This window comes from Pinus tabuliformis, chromosome 3_2 (genome assembly GCF_031772625.1).
Source record: "Pinus tabuliformis cultivar Carrire ecotype Pingquan chromosome 3_2, CPIR1, whole genome shotgun sequence".
NCBI classification, from domain to species: domain Eukaryota; kingdom Viridiplantae; phylum Streptophyta; class Pinopsida; order Pinales; family Pinaceae; genus Pinus; species Pinus tabuliformis.
The window spans coordinates 935,556,628-935,575,225 of NC_142302.1; positions in this window are offsets into that span (position 1 = coordinate 935,556,628).

Here is an 18,598-nt window from a genome sequence, read left to right on the forward strand (position 1 = left end):
GCTTGATGGGGCTGGTAAAGCCAAAGGTCAAGTAACTGAGAAGAAGAAGGAAAAGAAGAAGAAAGAGAAGAAGAAAAAGGAGCCAAAAGCGAAAGGGGGCAACCAAACATCATCTAGCGAAAATCCACACACTGCACCGACCAGGCCTAAATCACCATGTGTCATTTGCAAAGGAGATCACTATCATCGAGATTGTCCCTGTATCCCTCGGATCTTAAGGGACTAGTCTCCTCGTTTGCACAACCCGGTGTCGTCAACCTCTGATGATCATGTTGAAAACACACCGTCGACTAGTGAAAGTGAAGCCCCATGACAAAAAGGAAAATATAGATTTCCTTGTAAACTGTGCGAAGGCAAACATGCCATCCACCATTGTCCCTTCTTAGACGAGGCTAAAAGAGTTTTGGACGATCGTCCGGTTTCGCCGTTACGACTTCCTCCTGGATATAAAAAACTCTTGCCAAGTCTGTCACTAGTTGAAAATCTGGCTGACCCGCCCAGGTGGTCAGCCGAAGCATCTATCATTGAAGACAAACCATCTGACTCCATACCAGATGAAAGTCAAAAGGTCGAGGCGGCAGTTGACCTGGTCTTGCCTTCTGAGGTTCCATCTTTAGATGATATAGTCACAGAAGAGAATAAGGATGACACTGCCCAAATTCTTTTCGTAAGCACAGACTCCGATGAACATGGGGGAAATTTGCCCATTCCTTTACCACAGGAAGGAAGTTCGTCAGATTCGTACCCGGCCGTCTATTCGGTCCCACCTCCAAGCAACCTAGTTGTTTCCTTCGACTAGAATCAACTAGGCAGACCCCGTTTACCAGCTAGTGTACCATTTTGAATTATTGCTCAAATATATAGAATGGTTATGGCTGGTACCATCATAGATGAAGGGGATTCTGTGAGTATCCTTTCCTCGACTGCTTGGAAAGCGCTTGGTTCGCCATCGCTTTTGCCTGAGATGAGAAATCTAACAGGCTTTGATAAAGGAACCAGTCAACCATTAGGGATCCTTCCCAATGTGCCCATAACATTGAGAGGGAAAACCGTTCACATGAACGTAATGGTAGTTCAAGGACCCCTCGATTATAATCTACTCCTTGGACGAGACTATATTTATTGCATGGGAGCCATTGTCTCATCACTCTTTAGAGTAATGTGTTTTCCGCACGAAGGAAGAATGGTCAAGCTCGTAGACCAGCTTTCATTTCCCGGATCACACAGAGCAAATAGTCATATGCCATCCCTGAATGGTCTTTTCACACAAGGAATGTCTCATCAATCTCCAGTCCGTCCACCTGATGAGCGCGAGTGATTCGGAGGACATGACTGAAACCCAGGGGGCATGCACCCTGGTCTGCTTCGGCAGGAAAACTTTGGGTATAGGGTAGGTTTCCGCGAGAGATATATGACTGGACTGTACTCCCGTCCGTGATTGGAAGAGGGGGTTAGACTGGAATAAGATTCTCTTGTCAAATTTATGTGAGTGGATTGTCTCACCTTTGTCTATTTTGGTAGACATCGCCGAAGAAGTGTTTTGTTTGCGGTGTGAATAGAACAATCTTTGGTAACCTGAAAGAGGTAGACCTTTCTTGATAAAACAAATGTTTTGTTGGTAGAATGAAAGGTGACCTTGAAGCTTTATTTTATACCTGGGGGCATGCAAACCTTTTAGCGTGCAAGCAAAGAGCGACTATTTATTTTTTAAATTTGTAGGTCCTCTAACCCTTTAAACTCGTAGGATTGGTCGTTTCCTAACTTGCATAAAGAAAGTATGTGGGGCAAAACTCTAAAAATTGTCATTTTCATATATGAGACATTCTTATTATACGACTGGATTAATCGAGCAGTTTTAGCACATAGTTCAAGCTCGTTAAAAAATAAACATAAGTCATGAGCAAATGTTTCTCCCCGCGTTTAAGCTCATTAAAAAATGAACTATTTTTCGGTAAATAACCATCATGAATGTAGTACTTCAGCCTTTAAAGCCTTGGTCGTGTTCTCATCATCACCTCCATTCTGTATTGGCCAATCATTCACCTCCATTTGATTGTTTACCCCTTTTTGAGGAACAGCTGCGAAGAGTGATCCAACTAGCCATCCTTGTAACACTGCCGTGATTGGAAAATTCTAAACCTTACCTGGAATCAGCTGCTACCCATTTTCATCACTCGTTCCTCAAAAGACGAGTCTCCTTTAAGCTCTTTTCAACTGACTCGTAAAATATGAAAAGATTGTCGAGCCATTGGCCTCTCCAGCTCGTTAAAGGGACCAAAAGTGTTATCCCTCCTTTAGATTTTAATCCTTTTGGACCCGAGGGATTATTACACAAAAAGATCGAGCACTTGTTTTGTTCGGCTCGTTAAAAGTATCGAAAATTCATCCCTTCTGTATTGTTTTATACTTTTCAGACTTAAGGGATTAGATGACGAAAAAGGAATTTTGGAGTTTCCTTTACGTTCCTTTTCAGCCTATCTAAAATTGAAAAGGACCGAGTTATCTTTGTCGTTAAACTCGTTAAAACTTAATAGCGACAAACTTGTCCATAGCAGACAAGAACGAGTCTCACTATCGCTAGGCTCGTTAAAACATAGCGATAGGTTTGCCCGAAGGGAAAATTACAGAACAAGCATATCTTATCCTCCTTAAGCTTGACAAAAATAAAGAGGTACTGGTCAGCAATGACTGGGGAAAAATTGGGAAGAAAACTTGAAGAAACTTTGTTGGTAGCAAGTCGCTCTTGAACATGACACTTTCACTCCGCATCCAAGTCAGGTTGGGTTGTTTCATTCACCGGTCACATCACCATGGTCCCATCACACCATCCACATTTGGGGTTAATGCTACCAATCCATCACGTCAGTGTCGCTGATATGTTCAATAAAAGTCATTCAAAGAATTCACCTGTGTCTCACCCGATACAATACATTTATACTCCATTCTTTCATGGCCGCCACCCTGAACCTTATGTCATCAGATCGTTTTCACCTCCATTAAAATCATTTGCTCCGTTCTGTGTCATTGATGTGGGATTCATTAAGGCCCTCCTGTGATGGATCACTTCTTGTCGACATCATCTCATTATCCAAGAAGTCGATCTAGGAACACCCCGTTCAGTACTTTGAAGCTTGCATGCCTCAATGGCAAGTTTCTCACTTCCGGCGACAGGTTTACATCAATGGCCTTCGACTGAAAGATTTTGCGTGGTGTTCGACGCCAAGACCTTTATTCACACCACGTGAATTGTACTGCAGTACCTTGAGGGTCATTATGATTATCGGTGATTCCTCTCGCGCCTGTTAACAACTTACATCATTGGCTGGTAATCAGGCGATGTCTTTCCATGTTCGACTCCAGAACATCTCTCACATGGATAGACTTGTACTTCGAGTGAAGATCGAACGAGATTGAAGACCCCAGAACTAGTTTCATCCATCCGGGCTGCGATATATATTCAGGGAAATAAAGACATCAATTGTAAATTATTGCTGCACAGATAATCATCCAATCAAAGGGATGATGACTCTACCAGAATCATCAGTCTACACTCAGACGATTGTCTGTCCTATGTAAATGAAAATGAATTTATAAAGCTGAGCATGGGAATGCCCGCCTCAGCTAGATCATGAAAATATTATGAAGATAATGTATTGTATTGTATCTTATTACAGGTCTCCTCCCAGCTTGAAAGAACTTCAGATCCTCATAATAAAGCATTTCACTCGACATCAAAAGATTAACGACCTCATGCTTTAGGGGGAAACTGTTATAGACATTTTTGGGCACTGCAACCCAAGCATGAAATGTCCATAAACCAAGGACTCCTAAGTCCCTAAAAGTATTGTTTTAACCCCTAAAGGAACAAGGTCAATTGATTACAGCTTCTCCCAGAAGTTCTCCATGAAAAACTGCTCAAAACCGGTCAAAACATGATCATTTTAGTTGCTCCATAGGCAAAGTGTGTTGCATCTCACCTAAGTACACTCTGTGGGTGCGTTGAATTTCAAAAAGCCCTTCTATGGGGTGCGATGGGTGAGAAGTGACAAATGGCAGTGTCATTCCACAAGGTGGAGAGGCATGGAATCTTCCAGAAACTTCTCCTGTGACACTTGCCTCTCTGAATTCGACCAAGGATGAGTAAGAGATCATCAATCTCCAAGTGGAAGCAAGAACTATCAGAGGGAAGACACTAATCAAATCACAAGCTGACTCATCTCCCTTACAGATATCTATATATGGATCCCTCATCTCAGAGATCCAGAGGCTGAAATTTTGCATCTTGTAAAGAATTGCTGTTGGTTTCTTGAGACAACATCATAGTGTTGGGTGATCTAAGCTTTGTATGAGGTGAAGAAGGGCTTACTTGCTGAGAGGATGATGCTGGGTCAGAACAACTGGTTGTAACTCCCTTGGCTCTTTCTTGTTTATCAATAAAAGCTATTCAAGTTTTCCTCCATACTCTTGTGTCATATATGTTTTATGCATTTGTATGGTCAATTTACATATGATCCTAGATTGTTTATGATTATAGATCCATGTTCTTGTATAGTGTTATGCTACTGTGATCCTACAGGTACTCTATGAAGCTGGGCGTACAAGGGAGCAAGTAACGAAAGACTATCAAGAGAGAGAGGAATCGAACTAGGAGATTAGCGCAAGACAGAGGTTGGTCTTCTTTGTTGTTCTCTCATCTATATTTCATAAAGGAAAAACGAAAGTAGCTTTACTTTGTTTGTTTCTAAGGTAGCTACCACACCTTAGTGGGATAAGCAGTTCTGTGTAGACACTTTTCCCTGTAACACTTAGGGCCAATTCAGAAAATTCAGAGGTAGATAGAGGGATAATTAGGGCCAAATGAGGGCCAATGCTAGGTCAAGTAGGGATAACCTTGAGCTAGAGAGGGCCTAGGAAGCCACAAAAGAGGCAAAGGAGGAGGGAAAATGCCAAGAAGGTTTGATGCTAAAGGGAGAGTGCCCTCCAAGGGATAGCGACTTAAGGTAGGAGCCCTAAAGGGATATCGTGGGCACCACAAGGGCCAAAACCTAGGGTAAGGAGGCCGAAAAAGGGAGTTGAAAGTCCCTAGAGGGCTGCAATTATGGAAAATGAAGGGAAAGGAGAGGATGGTCGAAAGGGAGGATGGAGGGATAAGCGGGGAGAAGAAGGGAGAGCGGAGGAGGAAGGAGGGTTGAGGAGGGGAGGCCAAGACCTCCAAGAAGCCAAAAAAGATGAAGTTGGCCCCTGAAAGGTGATGTAGAGGCTCAGGAGGAAGAAACTTGTCCTGGAAAGGCTAGATCCAGGCTTAGGATCCTAAAAAATTAAAATCCCAACTCTCAATGTTTTTTTATTTGATTTAGATTTACAGTTTGATACAAATTCTTTAATGGCTGGCCCTGCAAAAATTTGGAGACTTGATATTACTCTCAAGGACCTAGTTCTAACTCTATTCCAACTCTTCTTTCTTGATCACACCTACAAAAATAATTTTACAAATACCCAAAACCCTAATATATACAAAAAATTTTGAAACCCCCAAAACCCGAGTTAGAAAAGAAATTTGCAAAATATACTATACAAAATTATTTGCAAATATACAAATATACAATGCTTTTGAAAAGAATTGTGAGAAATATTTTTTATGAACTTTTTTTATAGATGGCTAAGTGTATTTCTAAGAACAGATGCAAGCTACAACCATAGCAAAGTTTGTTGAAAATGCAACAAGGAAATCCTTGAATTAAATTAGAAATAAAATTGTAATTCCACATCGCAAGACAACTTGTACGAGTTAACGAAGTTAAATTGACTGAGTTGGCTCAGTTAATTCGAGTTGAGGGTCTAACTAGAGTCATGTAGAGTCTCTCCTACATTATAGGAGACCCGGTTGAGTTTATTTTGAGTTGTAATTAATTAATTCAATTTAACTGAGTTAAAGTCAGTTAAACTAGTTTTAACTTATGAAGGAACTAGCAGGACATGAGACAGTGCGGTGATGCTTCATGTGTTCAACCAGTCAAGTGATGATTCGCTCATAAATAAATCATGCATGTCAGATCTGAGAGTTACCCAATTGAGAATGGAGTTCAAGGGAAGCGTACTATCATTTGTATGATCATTCAAATTGTAAAGGTGGTGCATGCAATTAGAGGAAGGCCTATGAGGATTTCACAATTCATATTGAGGATCCCTAATTAATAGGGGGCTAATTCCCAAGGAAACAACGCAAGGAAATAGGTATGTGGGAAAGCTAAAATTTGGCTAAGTATTGGCTTAGGATTTTTGAGGAAGTTGTGAGATAGATAGAGATAGTGTAGAGGTTGCTCAAGCTTGAGCAAAGCAATGTAATCTTCTCATAATTTATGACTAATGCAATATATAAATAGCAGGGATTTTTAGTTGTGGATTTCCATAAGAAATCATTCTGTAATGTGTTGACTGAATTATTTCTCTTGTATGCTTCGTGATTTCATGATCGTTTAATTGTTTCCACTGATGAGTAGAGTAGATTCAACTCTATTGTTTTAGTAAATTACAGTTAGTAGTTTGAATCTACAAGGAATTTCTACATGGTATTGGAGCAGAAATCAATCTAGAAGAGGAGAATTCGAGTTTGTCTTTTGCAAGTGAAATCAAATATTTTGTATAATTCTTCAAAGCCAACAAGATTTCGTTATATAGATTAAGACTCAAATATGCCCTTAAGGGTAGTTTGAACTATATTTATTGGAAGGATAGGATGGATGTAGTGTTGGAAGACACCAGGTTGAAAGAATTCTTAGAGAAAGATATTCCTAAGCCTTCAGGAACTGATGCTCAAGATCTGGCAGAGTGGAGGATATGTGTTGCAAAGGCGAGAAGGAGTTTGAGATCATATTGTCTCGAACCTCCATGGGAAGGAGAATCCATATAAAATTTTTACGGCCTTGAAAAACTTGTTTTAAAACAATAGTGACCACACGACGTTGGCACTGAAGGAAAAGATTTAGAAAATCAAGATGGAAAAGGGCGACACAATACCACAACACTTGAGAAATTTCACCCAATTTCGGGATGAGATTGGGAGTGTCAGTATTATAGTTGTTGAAGATGAACTGGTTAGCCTAGCACTTATAAGACTTCCCAAGAGTTGACACAACTATCAGGATTCGGTAAATGGGAGGGAGAAACTACCATAGTGGGAATGTTTGTGGTTCGACTTGGTGCAAGAAGAGATAATGTGGAGCACCAAATATTGGACCTCATTCAAGCTCGATGATGAGGAGAACTATGCATTAGATGGAAAGGTGAAGAAAGGGAAAGGAAATAAATTCCAATCCAAAGGAGATTCTAGCTAGGGATGAAAGAAGAAGGACTTGTCAAATATTAATTGTTTTCACTATCATGGGTGGGGACACTATGCCACAAAGTGTCCACACAATAAGTCCGACAAGAATCCATCAGGAGGAGCGGCAGGTGAAGCTCTTACTTCATAATTCGAGTTGGATTTCACCCTTATTTCTTTCATGGTGACATCGACGATGGGTAGTGTGTGGTATCTGGATAGTTGAGCCTCATTCCATATAATTGACAACAAAGAACTCTTCAGTTACTTGGAGGATAAGGACCTCCATATGCACATCAAAATGAGACATGATGAAAGGTATAACGTGACTAGAATCATTACTATTACTTTTTAGAGGGAGTCTGGTTCTCCTCTCACATTAAAAGATGTCATGTATGTTCCGGGTGTGAAGAAGAATTTTGTTTCAGTTGTTATGTTGGAGGTGTTATCACTCAAAAATTTTCCCTAGAAGTTTTTAGAAGAAGGAAAGGACCGAAGTAACCACAAACCAATATTTTAAGTATAGGCTCTAGCCAACCTATGACTCAGAGAGGGCTCTTTCTATATGATTTAGCTTTGTTTGCTGGGATTTTAGGATAGTTCTTAAAGTTTAGGGGGTTTTGATTTGTATTGAAGGTTGGATGGTGGAATCCTTAAAATAGATGGATAGAATGATGTCTCTGGACCATTGGGCTATGGAGTCAAATAAGGGCAGCAGAACTGGAATTAACTCACAAAAGGGAGTGTTCAAGGGGCAAGCTAGCAAAGTAAAGTGCAGGTTTTTGGGCTAGATGGGTGTAATGAATCTTAACCAAGGTGGGAGAGCACTTAAGAATTCTCAAACCAGGATTAAAATGAGGAACAGAGGTTAATCATGAGCAAAGGGAAATTAAGAATCCTTTACTATAGATCAGAGGGAGACTACCTAGACTAAGGAGCAACTAAGAATTCCTTAATTTAGATAATTTGCAGAAAACATTAAAATGCATAATAGTTAAAATATAGTGCAATGAAGCAAATTCTGAGATATCATTCCATATTATAGCATTCAGATTTCAGATACATTAAATATTGTGGAAAAGTTTTAAGAAAAATAACAACACAAGAGAAAATACTTGTCTGCACTTTCGCTCTACACATGAATCCAGAGAAATTTCTTGTCTTTATTCACTAATCCAGCTTGCTGTCCCAATCAGTGATACAATAGCTTACAGTCTTTGATTGAAAAGGTCTATAGAAATGTCTAAGAATCCACCCTACATACTTCTAATGGTGAAGTATTTTACAAAAAACTATTACAAAATATCTCAAAACAAACTTGAGATTTAATCTAGGAATTACAAATATATTCTTGCTAGAAGATAGAGACAACTATTGAACTGTTTCATGTTGTCCCTTTTATTGTGGTACTGCTGGATTTTATGGTTGGATTTGTAGCCCTTTATGCTGGCTTGCAATTGTGGTCTCTTACGCTGGCATATTTTTGAATTTTATATTTCACATGATACTCTTTGACCCTGCTATCCTGTTTTCATCTAATTACCTGGCTGCTTTATTTTTACTGTGCAGTAACTTTTTACTGTAAATTTCTCACAATAAATTTGTCATTGTCTCCCACCATTCTGCATTAGGTAATTTGACATTCATCATCCTCCTATATATCTCATCAGCCTCGGTATACTTGGCAAAATTGGGCTTTGTGATGAATAAGTGTTTAATCTCATGCTGGAGAAAAAACAAGTTCTCGAAGGTGTTATACAAAACTTTGCTCGTTGGAAGTGCTTTTATAGATGACGTGCTACCTTCTTCCTTAGCCAACTGCCTTAGTCTATTATCATAGTCTAGTTGTGTCATAAGTTTGTCATTAATGACCAATGGACTAGGCAATCCTTTCTCCCTCAAAATTTGGAATTTGGCCATGAATCTATCAATGGCCACCTACATGTTATGGAACTTTTCTTCTAAGTTTAGCATCAGGTTTCTCTTGGAAAGGACCTTTCTTATTTCCAAAATGGTTTTAGTCCTGTCTTCTATATTGAGCTCCTAAAGCTCATATCTATTTTTGCTGTTGAGGAAGTGGATGAGTCTATTCACATCCTCAGGCATATCACCCAATTCCTCCTTGACTTTCTGAATAGCTACTGTAGCTATCTTTATCAATTCTATCTGCTCAAACTTAACCTCAATAGATGGCCAAATATCCTTGACAGAGTCAATGATATTGGCCCATAACAGTTCCTTGGTTTACCCAAGGGGTTTCTCCAATGTTAGGTCCTTTTACAAGGCCTTGACCCTTTCACTCATCCCATTGGCTTTCTGTGCCTCTTCTTTTTGCATAATTTGTGCAAGTTTATAATTAGTCTCTAAACTTGCCACCTTTTCCTTTAGTCTATTCATTTCTGTAGCCTGAATTGACATCTCTTCCATGGCTCTACTAATTCTGCTGCCTTTTCTCCTTATGCCTTTGCTGCTGCTGTAGACTCTGTCGTAACTGGCAATGCTGTGACAGGTGGAGCTATTGGTGCAAGTGAAGCTTCCAGTGTAGAAGGGACTGCTGTAGATACAGTAGGGATGACTGTTATAGACATTTTTGTGCCTTACAACTCCAAGCATGAAATGTCCATAAACCAAGGGCTCCTAAGTCCCTAAAAGTGTTGTTCTAACCCCTAAAGGAACAAGGTAAATAGATTACAGCTTCTCCTAGAAGTTCTCCACCAGAAACTGCTCAGAATAAGTCAAAACAGGATCATTTCAGCTGCTCCACTGGCTAGGTGCGTTGCATTGCACCTAAATACACTGTGAGGGTGCGTTGCATTTCAAAAGTCCCTTCTGTGGGGTGCGATGGGCGAGAAATGACAAATGGCAGTGTCATTCCGCGAGGTGGAGAGACAATGGAAGCTTCCAGAATCTTCTCCTGTGACACTTGCCTCACTGAATTCGACCAAGGATGAGTAAGAGGCCTTCAGTCTCCCAGTGGAAGAAAGAACTGACAGAGAGAAGACACTAATCAAATCACAAGCTGACTCATCCTCCTTACACATATCTATATATGGATCCCTCATCTCAGAGATACAGAGGCTGAAATTTTGCATATTGTAAGGAATTGTTGTTGGTTTGTTGAGACAAACATCAGAGTATTGGGTGATCTATGCTTTGTTTGAGGTGAAGAGGGGCTTCTTTGCTGGGAGGTTGATGCTGGGTCAGGAACCACCAGTTTTAACTCCTCCTGGATCTTTTCTTGTTTATCAATAAAAACTATTCAAGTTTTTCCTCCATGCTTTTGTATCATTGATGCTTGTTACATTTGTATGGTTAACTTAAATCTGATCCTAAGTTGTTTATGAATATAGATCCATGTCTTTGTATAGTGTTCTTCTTCTGTGATCTTACAGGTACTTTGTGAAGCTGGGCAAGTAAGGGAGCAGGTAGCTGGAGACTGTCAAAGAAGAGAGGGATTGGATCAAAGGATTAGCGCAAGACACAGGTCGGTTCTTTCTATTCCTCTCTATCTATAGTTCATAAAGGAAATACAAAAGTAGTTTTTCTCTGTTTGTTTCTAAGGCAGCTATCACACCTTAGTGGGATAGAGCAGTTCTAAATAGACACTTTTCCCTGTAACAATGACGTTTGCAGAAGTTTATGCAATGTTAGTTTGTTTCAATTGGATCAAGTTATCCAATTTTTTCTCTGTTTCCTTTAGCTGATCATTGAGCTTTAGGACCAAGTCCATCAACTCTTCATGTTTGGTTTGGTTCTCTATGACTTCAAGTGTTTGAGGATGTTGCAGTTGGGGTATATTCAATTGCTTCTTCAATGCAACAATATCGTCATTCTTATTCTTTATCATCTGCTCAGTAGCTTTTATATCCTTGGGATTGTGTCCCAACTCAATAACCAAGTCTTCCAAAGACTTAATCTTGGTATCCTTGGCCTGTAAGGAGGCCTTCTCCAACTGAAACTGTGCTGAGATGTTTTTTACTGAGTTTTGTAGCTGATGGGCAGCTATGGATTTACCTTTTAGGGTGGAGTATATCATCTCTCTATCCTATTTATGCAGTTCTATTTGGCCTATGGGATGAATATCCCTTGCTAGCACTTCAAAGTCAACCCTCTTGTAATCTGATGATGTTTTGGGTTGCTGAGTTGTAGGCTTGATCAAAGACATCTGTAGCTTTCCTTCCTTGATGTCAAAGGCTGACATTAGCCTTGTTTGATTAGTAGGAGTGAGATTTAGGTACTAAGAATATGTTTGGGCTTTGAGCCTCTCATTCCTCATTTTAATTTCCTTATACCTGTCCTTTATGTCCTGGTCTTTGTCAGCAGGCCTACTACAGGAAGACACTTCCACACTAAGCTACCTTTCCAACATCTGAGTCTGTGATATGGAAGGCTCTTGTATGTCTTCAGATGGAGTTGTGGGCCTACTTCTGTCTACCTCTGTGTTGGTCACATGTGCTAATCCTTCAGTGTATTCCTGTTCAGAGGCCGAATTTAGCCTTTGCCTCTTGTTGTGACTGGTTTCCTGCTGCAAATTGGAGGTGTCCATTCCTGAAGTGGAAGCTCCCTATCTATTTCTTTTTGGATTTTTCTCCTCATTCTGAGGATTCTGTGTGACTGGAGGGGTGCTCATGGCTCTTTCTTTCTCTTCTGGTACCTGTATAAAAGAGATCTCATCAAGCTGTTTTTCTAAATCAATTAGAGCATTTTCTAAATCTATCCTTGTGCTGTCACTATCTACTAAGGTATTTTCCACCCACTCTGTCTGATTGGCATATGCCTCTATTTCCGGTATGGGGTGGTGGATAAAAGGTCCTAGCTTGACCTTTTGCCTCTTCTTGGTAATGGATTCTAAAGGGTCATATCTATATACAAAACTCCTTTGGAATTTCAGGCTTTGTAGGATTAGGTCTACCTCTTTCCCTGCCTCTCTGGAATTACATATGAAGGGACCTAACTGATCTTTGATTTTGAAATTGGCCTTCTTCTTGGCATTGAAAAAGTTGACCTCATCTACATTGATGATCTATCTGTAATATTCTAAGGCAAACAACCTCATGGGGGGGTATCTTGGCAACTTATATGGTGCAGGCAGGCAACCATATATTCTGATTTCTTTGTGGTTTTGGTAAAGGTACCAATCTCCCACTTTGGTTTGCTTGGAAAGATAAAGGAATCTTTTTATCTTTGGACTTATCTTAGGTGGAGGATTTCTAGTGAGCATATTCATTATTGGATATACAAAAGAATCTATGAAGTCAGAGTATGTACATGGGGATCTAAACTCATGGAAAAGTGGGGTCCAAAAAATGACAGATCTGGGCTAGCCCTTGGTGTCAAGCTTTTGGAGAGTGAAAGGAAACTTATCTAATTGAAAATATAAAAATAGATGGTACAATACAGAGGAGTATTTGAATACTCTTTCATTGCCCATTCTTGTGAACTGCTCATGCATTCTATCCGCTATGAAATTGACAAAGTCATATGTGACTACAGGAGGCTGCCCTGGGGTATAAATGGACATGAAAGAAAGAATAAGTTCATCAATGTATTCACTGGTAGAGTAACCCAAAACATATGATATCATGGTTACAATGTTCTGGCCCCATTTAGAGAAAATAGCTGATGCATATGGAGGGGGGTCTTTAGGGATGTGTTTTTCTTCTCTGATGAAGGTTTGAACAACTGGGCCAATCTTGATGGGCTTAGCTTGGGATACTGGTCCAATAAGTCTCCAATTGAGAGAGGGGTTAGGTTGGCCCTGGTTGGAACTGCAACATTTCATTAATTGACTTAGCTATGATAGTGAAAAGAACCTTCTGGTCATGAGACATTATGGCTCTATAGCTGAGGACGTAGCATGCATAACACATATGAACAATTTCTGGAAAGATGTGAACCTGGGGGAACTGGTATTTGGGTAAATTAGACTCCCAGAGGCCAATATCATCTGTATGGTTCAAGTATCTATCTTTGCTTAAGAAATGGATTTTAAGCAGGAGCTCTATTGCAGTTGTGTCTTTGATTTGGAAATCCTTGTCAGCCAGGGGAAGGTGGTCCAGGTCTAAGTGTGGAGTGGTAAGGGGTCTAACGTCCATAGAGATAGGGGCAACCATAATTTAGTTCTTGTGGATCTGAATTATGCTATGGGGGGTTTATCAGAGGTTCTGAGACTTTTCAGAGGGTTTATGTGAGCAATCCTTAAATTGGTAGTATTATTACTTAATTTCTTAATTTAAAATACTGCACATGCTAAAGGTCTTGAAATTTGCAGAGGTAAGAGGTAATTTGTGGTGAAATGCCTGGAACTGGGCAAATTGGCTCTGAAAATGGTATTTCACGGCAACTGTAGTGGTTGGTGTGGTCTTGGTATGGTTATGAAAAGGTTGGATGGGCTGTCTGCAGCGTCTTGGAACGGAATTGGAAGTTTGTGCGTAATTTCAACGTTTACAGTGGTAGCAATGGTTTACACAACTTACAAAAAGAATGCGCGGAAAAATGGTGAAAGAAGGCTTCGCAGCCTTTTATAGAGAAAATGACTAATTTTGGTGGGTTTCACTTTTAGATGAACAGTGGGTGGTTTTTTAGTTGAGTGGGGAAAATGGTTTTGGAGGGTCATCGCACTGCTTTTTTGATGCGGGTGGTTTTCGGGAGGGGTCACCCGATGCCATACATCGTTTGACACATAGCATTGGGGGCTGAGAGAAAAACCACTTTATCAGGTGGTTATTGTTTAGCCATCGAGCATGACCGATATGGTTGTGCGCCGTTGGATGTGGGAAATGGATGATCAACGGTAATTGGGAGGAAAAGCTGCGAGGGGGGGAATGACGGGAGTTGATGGGGGGCCCAAGGGTTTAATTATGGCGGTTCAGGATTAGTTTAGGGACTAATCCTGGGTTAAATGATCGGGCCAAGTTTAGTGAGGGATGAGGGAGTCGGGTAAGGCTGATATGTTATTAAGTTAAGTTTTACCGAGGTTAGGCAAATTAAGTGAAGTTATATCGGGATAAGGGGTAGTTTATATTAGTTTTTATTTAAAACTAAGGGGTTGGGGTATTTTATATAGGATTTTAATTATTTATGGGAAAAGGGTTATAATAGGTTTATATAATAGAGTTAGTTAATTAATATGAAAGTGATGGCTTAGTGGGTTTTCTTAAGTAACAAAGGGGTTAAGTGTATGCAATTGCTCGTTTGGATTTATACTTAGGATAAAAAATTTTAGTGGGTTTTTTGGTGCGAAAGAGTTTTACATGGGGGTGAATCACTTTTCCTAGGTAAAAGGTGTTTAAACCTTAGGAAAGTGTGATTTTATTAGGGAAATGAGGGGAAATGAAGGGAGGTGAGCTTTGGATGAAGGGGATTCTTAGCACTTATGTCCATAAGTCATTAAGCCAAGGGTCCAGTCCCTCCAAAAGTCAGAGAAATGCTCTTAGCCTTTGTGACTTGTAGGATTTAAGTACTAGAACTTATTTATGGGAAATTAGTAAGTAAAGAGGTGAAATGAATGAGGGGATGTTAAGTAAACCATATTGTAAACCATTGTATTTGCTTTTTTTACTGCTTATGATCATTTGAAAGATGCATTTAAAACAATGACATAAGTGCTTTATTGTAATCACATGATATTTTTGCAACCTTTCTACTACTTACCCATTTACTCATCCTACCATTTTTTCTTCATTTTATTTGGGTGCATTTAGGCTAGCAAACCCTTATCAATCTTTTCTTTTCTTTTACAAAGTAAACTATCTAATTCTAACCTTATATCATCCAAGGGCTCAGATTAAACTGATGAGCTCCTTTTATTTACTCTACCTATCTAATGATCTGCCAAGATTACATTGTTTGGTCAGATTTTATTCTCTAACTATAAACATAAAATTCAAAGCATGGTATAATCAAGATTAAACAGTTTGATTACCATGGATTGTGGCATGAGTAACAAGCTGCACACAATCATTTATTATGCATAAAAGTAAATAGTAGTGGCATTTTGACTTGGTCACTTTCATGGTCTCTTTTTGTTTTTTGGGGTTCATATATTTCCAATTTTTTGGGACCTTTTCTTATGATTTTTGTCCTTTGATTATTCTTTTAGGACATACCCTCTTTACATTTTTTTTATTTCTTAATATGGAAAACATTTGCAGAAAGCAAAGGTATGTACAATATTACAAGGCTTAACATTAGTCATCCAAAATTATGACTCCTATTGGTATAGGAACCTAACAGGAGGACCATGACTACATTGTGATATATAGCAAAGGAAAGGATTTCCTTCATCACATAGCCTTAGGATAAGTGAAGAGAATTGGGGTTTGGGTGAAGAAACTCTACAAATTGGATGTAGAAGATTTTGTAGCATTGAGCATAAAAACGGAGAAGGTGCAGAGTCGAGACATCAGTAGATTTTGGCATAGAAGATTGGGCCACTTGCACCACGAAACTTTAAATATCACGCAATAGATTTCTATAGAACTTCCCAAGGGTACACTAGAGAAGAGAGATACATGCAAAGGGTGTACATTTGGGAAGTACACCAAATCCACCTTTCATGATAAGGACAATAAAGCGCAAGCGATCCTTGAAATGTTGGGTTGTGTTATATTCTTTCCACGACTAGCCCACGTAGTTAACCGAGGGGTTAGAAGGGGGGCGGAGCCCCCCCTTAGTTGCGTCAATTGTGTAGCGGGGGGAGTCACAGGGGGTTTGAGGGGTGCAGGTAACCCCACTCTATGGGGTCCATCACATCCAAAACCATGTGCGAAAAACATGCACACAACCATAGGTAGTCCGCCCAACCTAATATAGGGTCCATGGTTTTGGACGCGATGGTTTTCGGTCCATGGTATTGGATGCTTCAACATGTATAAATATGTATTTTAACATTGAAAGGAACATAATGAAAAATCAAGCTGGTAGTCCCAGTTTTGGGATCCAGGGGAAAATATTTGTGTATATGTGTTTTATGTGTTATGCTCTCACATTGTTTATTTTTTGTGTTCTAGAATTCGTACGCAGGTAATTTTTGTATGGGGTTAAAACCTACATTTGGTATCAAAGCTGTTTTGGCTTCAAGGGAACACCTTTGTTGCTGAGTGGTTTCCCTCAAGCCTATGGTAGACCCTGTTCAGTGGGAGATCTGTGGGATCGATTCTGGTGGTGAAAGAAGATGGCGAGCAGTGGAAAGATAGAGGTCAAGAAATTTAATGGTTAGAGTTTTGAGTTATGGAAACTCAAGATGGAGGATCTGTTGGTGGATAAAGATTAGTGGATCGTGGTAGATCCAGGTACTAAACCAACGGGAAGTGTTCGATCAAGAATGGAAGAAGTTGGATCGGAAGGCAAAGAGCACAATACGATTTTGTGTCTCAGATGCAGTATTGTTGAATGTTTCAGGAGAAGCTATGGCGAAGGCTTTGTGGGACAAGTTAGGGACTTTATACCAATCTAGGTCTCTGGTGAAAGATGGAGACTCGGTGACAGAGCAACTGTACGCATTTAATACTATGGTAAGTCAGTTATCATCTATTGATATTAAAATTTCCGATGAAGATAAGTGCATCAGTTTGTCGTGTTCTCTACCAGATTCATGGGATAGTCTGGTTACTGAAATAGGTAGCAATGCAACTGCCTTCTAGTTTGATGAAATAGTCTCATCCTTGCTGACAGAGGAAATAAGACGGAAAAATATGGAGAGCCAGAATGGTGATGCCTTGTTTGTACAAGGATGGTCCCAAAACAGAAACAAAAATAAGTCATCGAGTGGGAGGCCTAAATCTAGAGGGAGACCTAGATCTCTAGGAAAACCTGTAAAGGTGGTGTGTTGGAAATGCGGAAAGGAAGGGCACTACAAAAGGGACTGTAAATCTAAAGCTCCTGATAAAGGAAAGGGATCTGATGATGCTCCTTCTATAACGGCGAAAACCACCTCAGATGAATGTGGGGATGTGTACTTGGCTTCTTCATATAAACATGTAGATCACGAGGGATGGTTGATTCACTTCACTCCCCATAGAGAGTGGTTCTGCGAGTATGAGAAATATGATGGTGGTGATGTCTTCTTGGGGGATGACAGGAAGGCTAGAATCGTTGGTCGTGGGAAAGTAAAGTTGAATTTGCAAGGTGGAAGGGTTAGAACACTTCCGAGTGTTCTATATATTCCTTCATTAGCCCGAAATCTGATTTCTGTAAGCAAGCTGGATGATACAGGTGTAAAAACATTGTTCAAGAAGGATACCTGCAAGATGGTTTGGGGGGAACTGGTATTGATGCAGGGAGTTCAAATTGGAACTCTGTACAAGCTGCAAGGTAGTACTGTTGTTGATGGGTGCAAAAGTTCATTGGTTCCTGAAAGTGGAGCAGAAAATCTAGTGGTCTCTAGAGAGAAGACCATGCTGTGGCATCAAAGGCTTGGACATATTGGAGAGAAGGGCCTTCGAATACTTCATGGTAAAGGTATGGTAGAAGGTATGAGCAATAGCTCTCTGGATTTTGAATTCTGTGAAAATTGTGTATATGGGAAGCAGAATCGGGTGAGTTTCCCCTCTGGTGGTAAGAGGGCGAAACAGATATTAGAGCTTGTGCACAATGATGTGTTTGGACCTGTGAAGGTTCCATCACTAGATAAGTCTATGTACTATGTATCCTTTATAGATGACTTCTCAAGGAATACATGGATATATTTCCTTAAGAAGAAATCTGAAGTCTTTGACAAGTTTAAAGAATTTAAGGCTCTGGTGGAAAACTAGATAGAGAAGAAGATAAATGTGCTGAGGACAGATAATAGTGGAGAGTTTTGTAGTAAGGAATTTGAAGAATTTTGTAAGAAGTGTGGTATAGCACAGTAGAAGACTACTCCATATACACCTGAGCAAAATGGAGTTGCAGAAAGAATGAACAAGACGTTGATGGAAAGGGAAAGAAGCATGCTCAGTGGTGCTGGGTTAGGACAGGAATTCTAGGTAGAGGCAATGGAGACAACATGTTACCTGGTCAATAGATCACCTTCATCAGCGTTGGAGTATAAGACTCCACAAGAGGTATGGACTGGTAAGAAACCCTCTCTTTCACATCTGAGGGTATTTGGATGTGACGCATATGTACATGTTCCAAAGGAGAAACGAACCAAGTTGGATAGTAAATATGAAAAGTGTATCTTTATTGGGTATAAGGATGGTTTAAAGGGTTATAAGCTTTGGAACCCAGTAATAAGGAAGGTTGTGTACAACCAAGATGTGGTGTTCAGAGAGGTAAAATATGTTATTAAACATG